We start from the raw sequence: 12,233 nt of genomic DNA on the forward strand, positions 1-12,233 counted from the left end.
CCACCCCCTCGCTACAGGCCTGCCTCCAAGGTCATGTGGCTAGCATGACTGCATGGAGTGCTGCTACCATTCTGCTGGAGTGGTACCTATTGATCTACTCACATTTGCATGTTTTCGAACTGCTAGGTTGGTAGAAGCTGGGGCTGATAGCAGAATCTCATGCTGCTCCCTGGATTCAAACCTGTGACCTTTCAGTCAACAAGTTTAGCAGCTAAATGGTTTAACCCAATGTGCCACCAGGGGCTCCAATATTTCTCTCATGCAAATAATGTTTATGTCCATGATTATTTAGCACAGGTGGATAATGGTAGGGAATAAGGCACACAGCATTTCCATTTAAAAATTCAAATGACTTTAACCACTATGCAAAAGCTATTTTAGGTCTATTTTTATGTAACAAAATAGATCCAATTAGAAAATATTTCCTACATATCATCAAAGAAATCTTGATGGCAGGCTTTGGGGTTTTTTGCACAGCCTGGTAAGGACACATATATCAGCGCAATTGTTTTTTTAAGGCATCCTCAAAACTGTGAAGCAAGATTTCCTTGACTGGTCATCTTGATGCTAATGTGTAATTACAGTGATATCCTATACTCTCAATAGTAATGAACCTCTGAAGTCTGCTGGTTTATTTGATACCAAATTCAGTTTTAGATTGCTGCCTCAGTTTAGGTTAACTAATGTGATATATTCATGCAAATGATCAATTGAATTTAACATAAAAAGATAAGAGAAACATGTTCACCCTGACACATTTTTTTCTTTTTTCCAGTTCAGTGACAGTGAATTTAACTGCCATGGCTCAATATGCTGGAATCATGAATCATATTAGTTAAAGTGGTAGAGAACTGGGTTTATTCTAAAGTGTAGATGTACACAGTGACTAGTAAGAAGGCACAGCAAGCATCAGTAGAAGTTGTGGTTATATGAGAGCTTACTACAATGCCCAAATGAAATAACCCCATAGTAAAGGCCCCAGAATCCTAGTTGCTGTGAGTGGCAAATATGTGAAAGAGTCCTATAAACTAAAATGCTACCTTAAATATACAACATGGAAGTATATTTTAATAATAATAATAATAATAATAATAATAATAATTGTATTTTATTTCTTATTTGTCTTTCCTTGTGGCTTGAGGCAGGTTACAACATAGCCAAAAACATATTATCATAAACATTACCTAGAGTACACATATTAAAATGTGTTGCTATTTTGAGTGTGAGTGAGAGGAGTGACTTGAGAAACTGCAAATCGCTTCTGGTGTGAGAGAATTGGCCATCTGCAAGGATGTTGTCCAGGGGATGTTTGGATGCTTGATGTTTTACCATCCTCATGGGAGGCTTCTCTCAAGTCCCCGGATGGGGAGCTGGAGCTCAGAGAGAGAGCAACCCGCTCTCCTTGATTCGAACTGCTAATCTATTGGTCAGCCGGGAGTTCTGATGTTCCTATGAAATATGCACATTAAAATACACTGAACAAAGATTAAAATATAGTGAACACAAAACATGAGTTTAAAATTCATAGTTAAAGCTTGACTGGGTAGGCCTGCCAGAAGAGAGAGGTTTTTAGATGAGTTTTAAATCCTGACAGCTGTCGAATCTCTTCCGGCAAGCCATGCCACAGTCTTGGGGTGGCCACTGTGGATCTGAGTGTTTGGGGTGGGTTTTACGAGAGAAGGCAATCCTGTACTTTTTTGTTATATACTCCCAAATGCAGAGTACTTACTCTTTACTCACAAGTATACATTCACTTTCTATCTCTTTTCCTCCTTAAATTTTCCACCATTTCTGCTTCTACTTTGTTGTTATTGGAAAGGAAACTTCTGGGAGAGATTTAGACCCCTTACCAGAACACAATGAGGCATCTGGATCTCCCTATGTAACTTCTGGCAAGGTAAAAGGAATTTTTGGCTCTACATTATGCATTTAATGTAGCATATAGTTTAACCCTGGGTCTCAGCAGTTTTCTGAATATAATCGGAAAAATTAAATCACATGCCAGAAATATACCTTGCAGTGGCTTCAAGATGAAGCCTCTATTGAGGAATTAAATTGCCTCGTGCATTGAATTTTACAGGGGATTCAGAAGCATGCTAATTTTATTTACAGTCTTTCTATAGTTTCTCACCTTTTCTTCTTCCACGAAAAAGAAACACATTAAGGAGAACATGATGGAATAGCTGCACAATGTATTCTGATAGGTACTGCTACCAGGAGTGAAAAAAATTAGACATTGAAACCCTGACAAGGAAGAGGCAAGCTCTCTCTTAAAATGAGAGCCAGAAGGTCTTGAAAAATCTTGAAGACTGACCTATTTACTTTTGCTTAAGCTTTCAGTGATGGCTTTTTGTCTTTAGCAGGAAACCCACTCTGGGTTTTATTCTGAGCTTTATAGGATCTGTCCAAGGTTAGAACCCTATTCCTCTTAAATAGGTTCAGCATTTTGGAGAGCGCCATTAAATTTCAGAGAAGCCCAAAGCAGGTTCATTAACTGATTAATAGGTATGTGCAATCCATTAAAAATTGTTCAAAAGTCATTACAAAATTGGGGGGTGCTGGTGCTTCATTTCTAAAGCTTTTCTAAGGTATAGTTTGTGAGAGATCATTACTATAATGAGAGTAATGAAATTTCATTATAATAATTGTGCATGCACATAATTAAATTGCTATAATTGGGGAAACTTCAGGGGCTCATTTCTCCCTGATTTTTAAAGCTTTTGGAGTGAAACTTGTCGTAATGGTAGAAGACATTTATCACTGTTAACCCACCAAATTTCAGAATGTTCCACGTATCCACAGATTTTGAGGGAATTTTCAAAGTTTTAATAAACAACATTTTAAAAAAGAAAACTATAAGAGCTCTACATGCATTTTATATATAAAAAAGACAAGATAACCAGGGCATCAATCCCCAGAAGTTTCAGAAGGATTCAGACATCTACAGATTTTGGGGGATTTTTAAACGTTTAGACAAAAACAATTTATCGCTCCAAGATGCGACAACAGAAATTCCCTTGAAAGTCTGTCTGTCTTTATGACACACAACCACATAACTTCAACTTAGCACAGATTTATACTATTACTTACTTTAGTCCCCTTTGCAGATTCAATAATTTTATTTATTATTATTAGACTGACTCTAAACGGCTGGCTGCTGCAGCCCTCATTGGGTCCTTCAGATGGTGAGCATTGCATTCTGGGAAATGTAGTTTAGGGCAGGGCCTTTTGCATTCTCTGCCACAGGGGGCCTCACCTTCCCAAACTACATTTACAATGGCTGTGTTCTCAGTCTCCCACCCATTAACTTTAGTCCTGCCCCCAGTGCCTTCCTTATGATGATGGAGCCAAAGAAAAAGGATTGGTTTTCAAAGCACTTTATGTTTTCTTGGCTTTACCAAAGTTGCTTAATGCTTATACTTAAAATTAAACTGACGTTGAGCGGTGTCTGAATGTTATAGAATCTTAACAAAAATGATTGGTGAGCCTTTCAATTTCTAAATCCCCTCCAACTTTCCTGCATTTTCTTATATACATTTGTATGCACAAATGTAGCAAATTTGATCTGAAATACGAATTAAAAATAAAAGTCTGCTGATTAGCATGAGAGGCATTAACCACCAACAACTTTGTGGGCTGTAGCTCATTTCATTAGACAAGTTGAATCCCATGAAAAGCTGCCAGAATAAGACTGAGAAGCAATTGTCTTATGATTCTTATGAACATGTCTTATGAACTTGTCCTTCCAGAGAACAAGAAGTTCTTCCTTTCATCTCACCCCAGTTCTGCATAAAAGTACCATGTTATTTTAAATTATACAGAATGTTTGCTTCTTCTTATTTTAAGACTCCTAGGGGTGCACAGAGTCCCATAAACTGAACTAATGATCATAAAGATAGAATTTTAAGTCATTTCCAGCCGTGGTGTCAGAAGTAATTGTTTTAATTTATGCTAAATTACCACAGGATGCCACTGTTGCTCTAGAAAAGCAGATTTCACTGGTTGCATGACTTTCAAGTCTGAGCAATATCCACCAGGGAGAGTCATTCTGGGTGAGGACACATGTTCTCCTATAAAATTGTGAGTATTAATGATACCTCCAAGGTAGCATAAACTTGCTGCTATCAGTCCTGTTTTCTATCTCCATGGGGGCAAGTAGTTTCACTACAGTAAGAAAGAATAAGGCTTCTGATATCAAAGTATCACTTTACCAGCTGGTTGGCTACTGTGTCAGGAGTATTGCTTGGCTATAAAGACCATGGGCATCATCAAGCATGGCTCTTGATATTTTCTTATGTTTTTCCCCTCGCCACTTAAAAGTATTTCATAATGCTGTTGTGTTTACTCTTGCTTTGGACAATTTTGTCATCGGGTGGCTAACCATCTAGTGACAAGCCTCTCTATGTTCAGGTGGGAGTTCAAATGACAGACTTGCAGCCAATTGCAAGGATTGTACCTGAAGCCTCACATGCTTTGTTGAAATTGCCAAAGCTTGACCTCCATTTGCATAGCTTCTGTAAGTGCAGAATCACAGCTGTGCAACCATGAGGCTTGGAGGAGGCAGAGTTGGAGATGTGGCCTGTGAACATTCTTCCTCCACCTCAAAATGTCGTGGCATCTTGGTGGGGAAATGTGCCTGTGATTGTTTTTGTTGTCACAGGAACTAAACAATTGGCTTGAGAATATGTATGGGGTCTGATTTCTTGATTGTAGTGGGAAAACACTTTGGGCAAAGATTGTCAGAGTAGAAGATAAAGATATCTGGAACTCCTTCAATATTCCCCCAAATTGTCCTAAATTGCAGATTTGGAGAGCACCCACAATCTTTGCCTTTTCGTTACTCTTTTGCACCATAACTAACACAGTGAGTTATGGACAACTCCCTGAGTTGTTCATTGTTTTGTTATATTTTTTTTTCCAAATTGTTTTTATTGAGAATAAGATTATTTCCAATTGTTTGTTGTTTTGTTATATTTCTTTTTAAAATTGTTTTTATTTGAAAAGTATGAGCGGAATTTTAAAAACAAGATAGATTTATAATGAAAGTGTGGGAACAAATTGTGCAAGAACAGTAGGAAAGATAGGGTTGGGGGGGGTGAGGAAAATCCCACCACCGAGAGAAAAAAAAGAAAAAAAGAAAAAAACAAAACAACGAACAACTTAGGGAGTTACGGATGGATGGGAGTTTCTCAATAGTGAAATACTCAAGGCGCAGTTGCAAACCGTGCCAACAAAAAGAAAAAATAGGACAAGTGCAAAGAAGCCAGAATGGATGTCCAAAGAACTTCTAACTGTGCTGAGACACAAAAGAGACATGCACAAGAACTGGAAAAAGGGAGAAATCACCAAAGAAGAATTCAAACAAATAGCCAACACCTGCAGGGAAAAGGTCCGCAAGGCTAAAGCACAAAACGAGCTCAGGCTTGCCAGGGACATTAAAAACAATAAAAAGGGATTCTTTTCTTATGTCAGTAGAAAAAGGAAAAACAAGGAGGCGATAGGGTCTCTTCGAGGAGAAGATGGGGCAATGCTGACAGGGGATAGGGAAAAGGCAGAACTACTAAATACTAGGCCTGGGTAACAACGGAAAAAATTGTTTCTAAAATTGATTTGTTTTTTGGGGGGTTTTGCGTTTTGATATTTAAAAGAATTCCGAAATTTTTCTTTTAAAAAGTTCGATATTTACGAAATTTCGTAAATGTAAAAAAAATTACGAAACATTAATGAAACAAATACGAAACAATAACGAATCAATTCGTTAATGGCGGACGCGACCGCGCAATACACTAAAAAACCTCCAAATGGGACAGGGGGAACTTCTGAAGCTTCCCTCTCCCTCTGTTGTTGACTGTTGGTGTGATATTATAATTTTTTTTCACTAATTAAACAAAAAACAACTATAAAACTTGCCCCAGACATGCGGAAATAATAACGAAACGACCTCAAACCGATAACGAAACGAATACATAACGAATCCGAAGCATTCGTTTTTAAGTTGCTCCAGAATGGTTCGTTTTCGCTTCGTTATAAAAAAATAACGAATTTTTAACGAATTACGAATTAACGAAACGAAACCGCCCAGCCCTACTAAATACCTTCTTTGCCTCGGTCTTCTCACAAAAAGAAAGTCATCTTCAACTTCATCAAGACGGAGTGGATGAGGGATTTGAGGACATCCAACTCCAAATTGGGAAACAAGTCGTACAGGAATACCTGGCCGCTCTAAATGAGTTCAAGTCCCCAGGGCCAGATCAACTACACCCAAGAGTATTGAAGGAACTAGCGGAAGTCATTTCGGAACCATTGGCAACCATCTTTGAGAGTTCTTGGAGAACAGAAGTTCCAGCAGATTGGAGGAAGGCCAATGTGGTCCCAATCTTCAAGAAGGGAAAAAAGGATGACCCAAACAACTACCGTCCGGTCAGCCTCACGTCGATACCGGGCAAGATTCTGGAAAAGATTGTTAAGGAAGCGGTCTGCAAACACTTAGAAACAAATGCGGTCATTGCTAATAGTCAACATGGATTTATCAAAAACAAGTCATGCCAGACTAATCTGATCTCTTTTTTCGATAGAGTTACAAGCTGGGTAGATGAGGGAAATGCCGTGGATGTAGCATACCTGGATTTCAGTAAGGCCTTCGACAAGGTCCCCCATGACCTTCTGGCAAGGAAACTAGTCCAATGTGGGCTAGGCAAAACTACGGTGAGGTGGATCTGTAATTGGCTAAATGGACGAACCCAGAGGGTGCTCACCAATGCTTCCTCTTCATCCTGGAAAGAAGTGATGAGCGGAGTGCCGCAGGGTTCTGTCCTGGGCCCGGTCCTGTTCAACATCTTTATTAATGACTTAGATGAAAGGCTAGAAGGCAGGATCATCAAGTTTGCAGACGACACCAAATTGGGAGGGATAGCCAATACTCCAGAGGACAGGAGCAGGATTCAAAACAATCTTGACAGATTAGAGAGATGGGCCAAAATTAACAAAATGAAGTTCAACAGTGACAAATGCAAGATACTCCACTTTGGCAGGAAAAACGAAATGCAAAGATACAGAATGGGGGACTCCTGGCTCAAGAGCAGTACGTGTGAAAAAGATCTTGGAGTCCTCGTGGACAACAAGTTAAACATGAGCCAACAATGTGATGTGGCAGCAAAAAAAGCCAATGGGATTTTGGCCTGCATCAATAGGAGCATAGTGTCTAGATCTAGGGAAGTCATGCTATCCCTCTATTCTGCTTTGGTTAGATCACACCTGGAATATTGTGTCCAATTCTGGGCACCACAATTCAAGAGAGATATTGACAAGCTGGAATGTGTACAGAGGAGAGCGACTAAAATGATAAAAGGTCTGGAGAACAAGCCCTATGAGGAGCGGCTAAAGGAGCTGGGCATGTTTAGCCTGAAGAAGAGAAGGCTGAGAGGGGATATGATAGCCATGTATAAATATGTGAGAGGAAGCCACAGGGAGGAGGGAGCAAGCTTGTTTTCTGCTTCCTTGGAGACTAGGACGCGGAACAATGGCTTCAAACTACAAGAGAGGAGATTCCATCTGAACATGAGGAAGAACTTCCTGACTGTGAGAGCTGTTCAGCAGTGGAACTCTCTGCCCCGGAGTGTGGTGGAGGCTCCTTCTTTGGAAGCTTTTAAACAGAGGCTGTATGGCCATCTGTCAGGGGTGATTTGAATGCAATATTCCTGCTTCTTGGCAGGGGGTTGGACTGGATGGCCCGTGAGGTCTCTTTCAACTCTTTGATTCTATGATTCTATGATTCTATATTTCTGAACCAGATTAGATTCTAGAAACAATTTAGGGTGCAGTGTTGTTTTAAATTGAACTATCTTAATTGCTTTTTATCATTTGATTAGACAGTTCCCCAGATAATTTTGACCCCCAGCTATGATCTAAAATCTAGTCCTTGCACTTTACTACTATTCCCTACCCAGTGATATATAGTGTTCTATGTCATATTGCCCTTTACTCCTAATTCTGTCATCTGGCTTTTGCACTTTATCCATCAGCCCTGTCCTCACAACTGATTTGCACCAGCCCTCCGCCTGAGCCCAGAAACTATTTACTATTTACTATTTCATGCCATTGGTTGTTTTTATACTGTGTTATGTTGTGACTGTTTTATATGGTTTTATGATGTTGTCTATTTTAACTATGTTGATATTTTAACTATGACGATTGGACCTGTCCCCACGTAAGCTGCCCTCAGTCCCTTTGGGGAGATGGAGGCAGGATACAAAAATAAAGATATTATTATTATTATTATTATTATTATTATTATTATTATTATTATTTGAAACACAAGAAGCCAAGTCAGTAAACGAATTTCTGCTTCTTTTCTGGAGTTTTGAGGGAATGTTTCTTTAACAATGCTTTCTTTTCATGAAGCCTGATTGATAATGAGGTATTCTGTGGAGTGTGTTTTTTACAGCCCCATAGAGCTTATTGTGAAGCTTTCTTTGGCAGCTTGGTATTCCCAAGTGTCTAGGACTGTGTGATATATCAATGAATAATGCATGCAGATCCCAGTAAGGTGGGCTCTTGCAGCTTGCAGATGGTAATTTTGTCAGCACCAAATGTATTTAAGTGCAAGCCAAGGTCTTTAGGCACTGCACCCAGAGTGCCGATCACCACTGGGACCACCTTTACAGGCTTGTGTCAGTCTTTACAGTTTGATCTTTAAATCCTCATATCGTTCCAGCTTTTCCAGTTGTTTCTCTTCGATCCTGCTGTCACCTGGGATTGCAACATTGACAATTCATACTTTGTTTTTTAACACGATTGTGAGGTTAGGAGTATTGTGCTCCAAAACTCTGTCAATCTGAATTTGGAAGTCCCAGAGTAGTTTGACGTGTTCATTTTATTATTGTTGTTATTGTTGTTGTTGTTGTTGTTGTCTTTTCCTTTAAATCATTTTTATATTGCGTAAACCTTAATTCAACTGTAATGTTCACTTTTTGTGTGTTTTGAGTCACATGATTGCTTTTTAAATTGTGAGCTGTCTTGAGCCCCAGTTTTGGAAGAAAGGGAAGATCTAAATAAGTATAATAAATATATAAATAAATGAATGAAAAAGTGTCTTTTCTGCAACTAAAGAGTTTGCTGGTAGAAATTGGCTTGGGACTCTTGCAGCAATTGGACAATGGATATAACTTTCAGGTCAACAAAACCAACAGTGTAGACATGCTTTTAATTCTCTAAAAGAAAGTATGAGAGAGGAACCTGGAAGTGTCATACTAATATATGTATAATGTTTTTCTCCATAGAATTCTTCTCCTGCTAAATCTGGAGCTAATCTGTTTGCTGATAGATCAATAATGCATGCTACTTATTCAAATTCAGCTGCAGATATGGTCTTGAAGACTATTTTTCAGGTCTCTGTGTTTTTCACTGCACATTTTATTTCCCCACTGCACAAAATGTTATATGTCTGGTATTCAGAACCAAGACATGTGCCATGTTCCAACATTTTGTTGCCCATTTGTGTGTAATTTTATGACACCAGTTAGGTTGGTGAGTGCCCTTCCTCTCTTCACACTACTCTTGTTGCTATAGAGTTATTTAGCAAGGATGTAATTCTTCTCAAAGGTTTCTTCTCAAAGATAGCAATGGGTAATTTCAGCAATGTTCTTCAGACTTCAAAGAAATTGCAGTTATTAAAGACTACAGTAGTGTCTCGCTTATCCAACATAAATGAGCAGGCAGAATATTGGATAAGCGAAAATGTTGGATAATAAGGAGGGATTAAGGAAAAGCCTATTAAATGTCAAAATATAATATGATTTTACAAATTAAGCACTAAAACATCATGTTTTATGGCAAATTGGCAGAAAAAGCAGTTTAATACAAGGTAACATTATGTAGTAATTACTGTATTTATGAATTTAGCACCAAAACAAACAAGGGTTCTTTCTTTCTCCCACCCTGGACATTATTCCATAGATAAATATGCACTCTACCTCCCTCACCTGTGGATCCGGGTGGGAGGCTGACTGTGTTGGATAATACAGAATGTTGGATTAGCAAAGGTTGTATAAGCGAGACTCTACTGTATTTGCAGTTCAGGACTTTTTCTGTGCAAAATGTGCAAGTGGCTGTTTTGTATAGAAAACATCTGCTGGTCTGGAAACAGCTTTTTCTGTAGAGAAACTAATATTCCAATGCAAACATAAATATTCTTGCAAAGAAAATGCATTGTAGAAAATGCTGTTTCCTATGCAAACCAACATTTATGTGCAAAACACCACACTTTGATTGTACTTTTCCTGCATGGCAGGGGATTGGATTGGATGGCTTATGTGGTCAATTCCAACTTGATTATTTTATGATTCTATGATTCTATGTGAATTTTGCTCAGAATAAGTTCCAAGCTGCAAATATTCTTAAGCAGGATTCTTTTCATCGGGATTTCTCAACACTCAAAACTCATGTTTTGTTTTACCATTTTGCAAATATTTTTTGGAATTCTTTCCATTCGTACCATTTAGACTCCAAGGTTTTCCTGACCTTCTTTGTCCCAAGTTAATGTGCCCTGGGATTCTATTTACACAGGGTTTTTGTCTTTCGTTGCTAGCCACAATTACATTATAAGACCAGTCTGGGACACATCATACGGTCAAAGTCCAGTTACTCAATATGCTTGATTGGAACATGCTCTAGGTTAGTGCTTCTTAATCTATCTGAAGTGGGTAACCAGCATCTTCCCTTCTTGTTCAAAATAACATATCTGTGCCCATCAGTTACAATAATTTCTTTTCTTCCAGTGAGTAGCAAATAATGGCTTGTGGACCAATCCATAGACTACCACCTTCAAAAGCACTGAAACAGATAAAATATTTCTAATGCATTACTCAGATTTACTGGTAAGATTATTTTGATTGCAATATTAGAGGTTGACTAATTTTCATTTTTTTATTTAAAACTATTTTAGTTTTGATTTTAGTTCCACAATATTATAAAAAGGGGTGGGAAACAAGCTTGGGTGCCAGGCCTGGCCCCTATCCCCTCCAACCATGCCCCTTGAAGTCACAGTTGTAGCATTGGCTAGTAGATATGTGTGCGAAATTCGTTCTTATAATTTCTTCTGTTTCTTTCATGTCTTCCATTTATTCAGAAGCACAAAATGGGAAGCCCCCTCCCCACACAAAACTCAGCTCAACACAAAAGCCTACTTTTGTGTGGAGCTGACATTGCACGCTTCTTCTCTTTCTCCTCCTGCCTCTCTCCCTCGCACCCACAATGCCCCGCACTCACTCACGGGAGTTGAGGCTGGGCAGCCCCACATCTGGGGTGTGTGACTGTGTAGGCACTCGACTGCAGGCAGGCACTGACAGGTCTGCATATACTTTCCAGGCCTGCCTGCACCCCACCACACACACGCTTTTTTCCCCAGGGATAGTGTGTGTGGCATGGGGTGTGCAGGCACTGACAGACGCACACATGCTTTCCAGGCCTGCCTGCGCCCCACCACACACGCAGTCTCTTTCCAGGCAGGCTTGGAAAACTTGCATTCACCTGTCAGTGACTGCCAGGCACCCGAGCACCTCAGGAAGGGGAGCCAGTGGGTGGGAAGCCCCCCCCCCCCATAATGGGTTGACTTTTGGCTCCGAAGTGAAATAAATGAAAACAACCCTCCCAATTTCGGGAGGCTTACCCAAAACAGATCGGGTTCTGCAACAAAAGCCCGGAAATGAAATGGGACAAGCTATTACCCAAATGCATGCCACTATTGGCTAGAAATGCTACCTGTGCTTGTAGCTGGGGACCTAGCTTTGGTTCATCCTTTCCATTTATGTACCTCTGAGCTCAAGCTATTAGGCAAGCATTGTGTAAGTTTTGTGCCATCTTCATTTTTCTTGCACAGAGGAAAATGGAGGGAGCAAAACTTTGTGCAATCCAAGAAGCCTGCCTAAGGAACATTTCTACAGATGGCTTTAGGTCATGCTTAACATGCCCCATTTGGGCAACCTCCCTTCAAAGTAATAATTCCCAAACCTGTCACTGAAAAGGTTAGTGGAGGTGGCGTGGAAGGAATCTGAGCTCTTATCTCCAATCCCATATTGAAGACAGAAAGGCAAAGTCTCCTCCAAATTGTCTTTCTAGTTCTGAAGGTGGGGGGGGGGGGGGGGTAGGAAATTTCATCAATGATATTCTTGCTAGCTATGAGATACTCAGCAAGGGTAGGTTTCCTGTCATTAGAAATGGCCAGCCTTCAAGGTTTG

Source organism: Anolis sagrei, chromosome 4 (assembly GCF_037176765.1).
Source record: "Anolis sagrei isolate rAnoSag1 chromosome 4, rAnoSag1.mat, whole genome shotgun sequence".
Classification (NCBI taxonomy): domain Eukaryota; kingdom Metazoa; phylum Chordata; class Lepidosauria; order Squamata; family Dactyloidae; genus Anolis; species Anolis sagrei.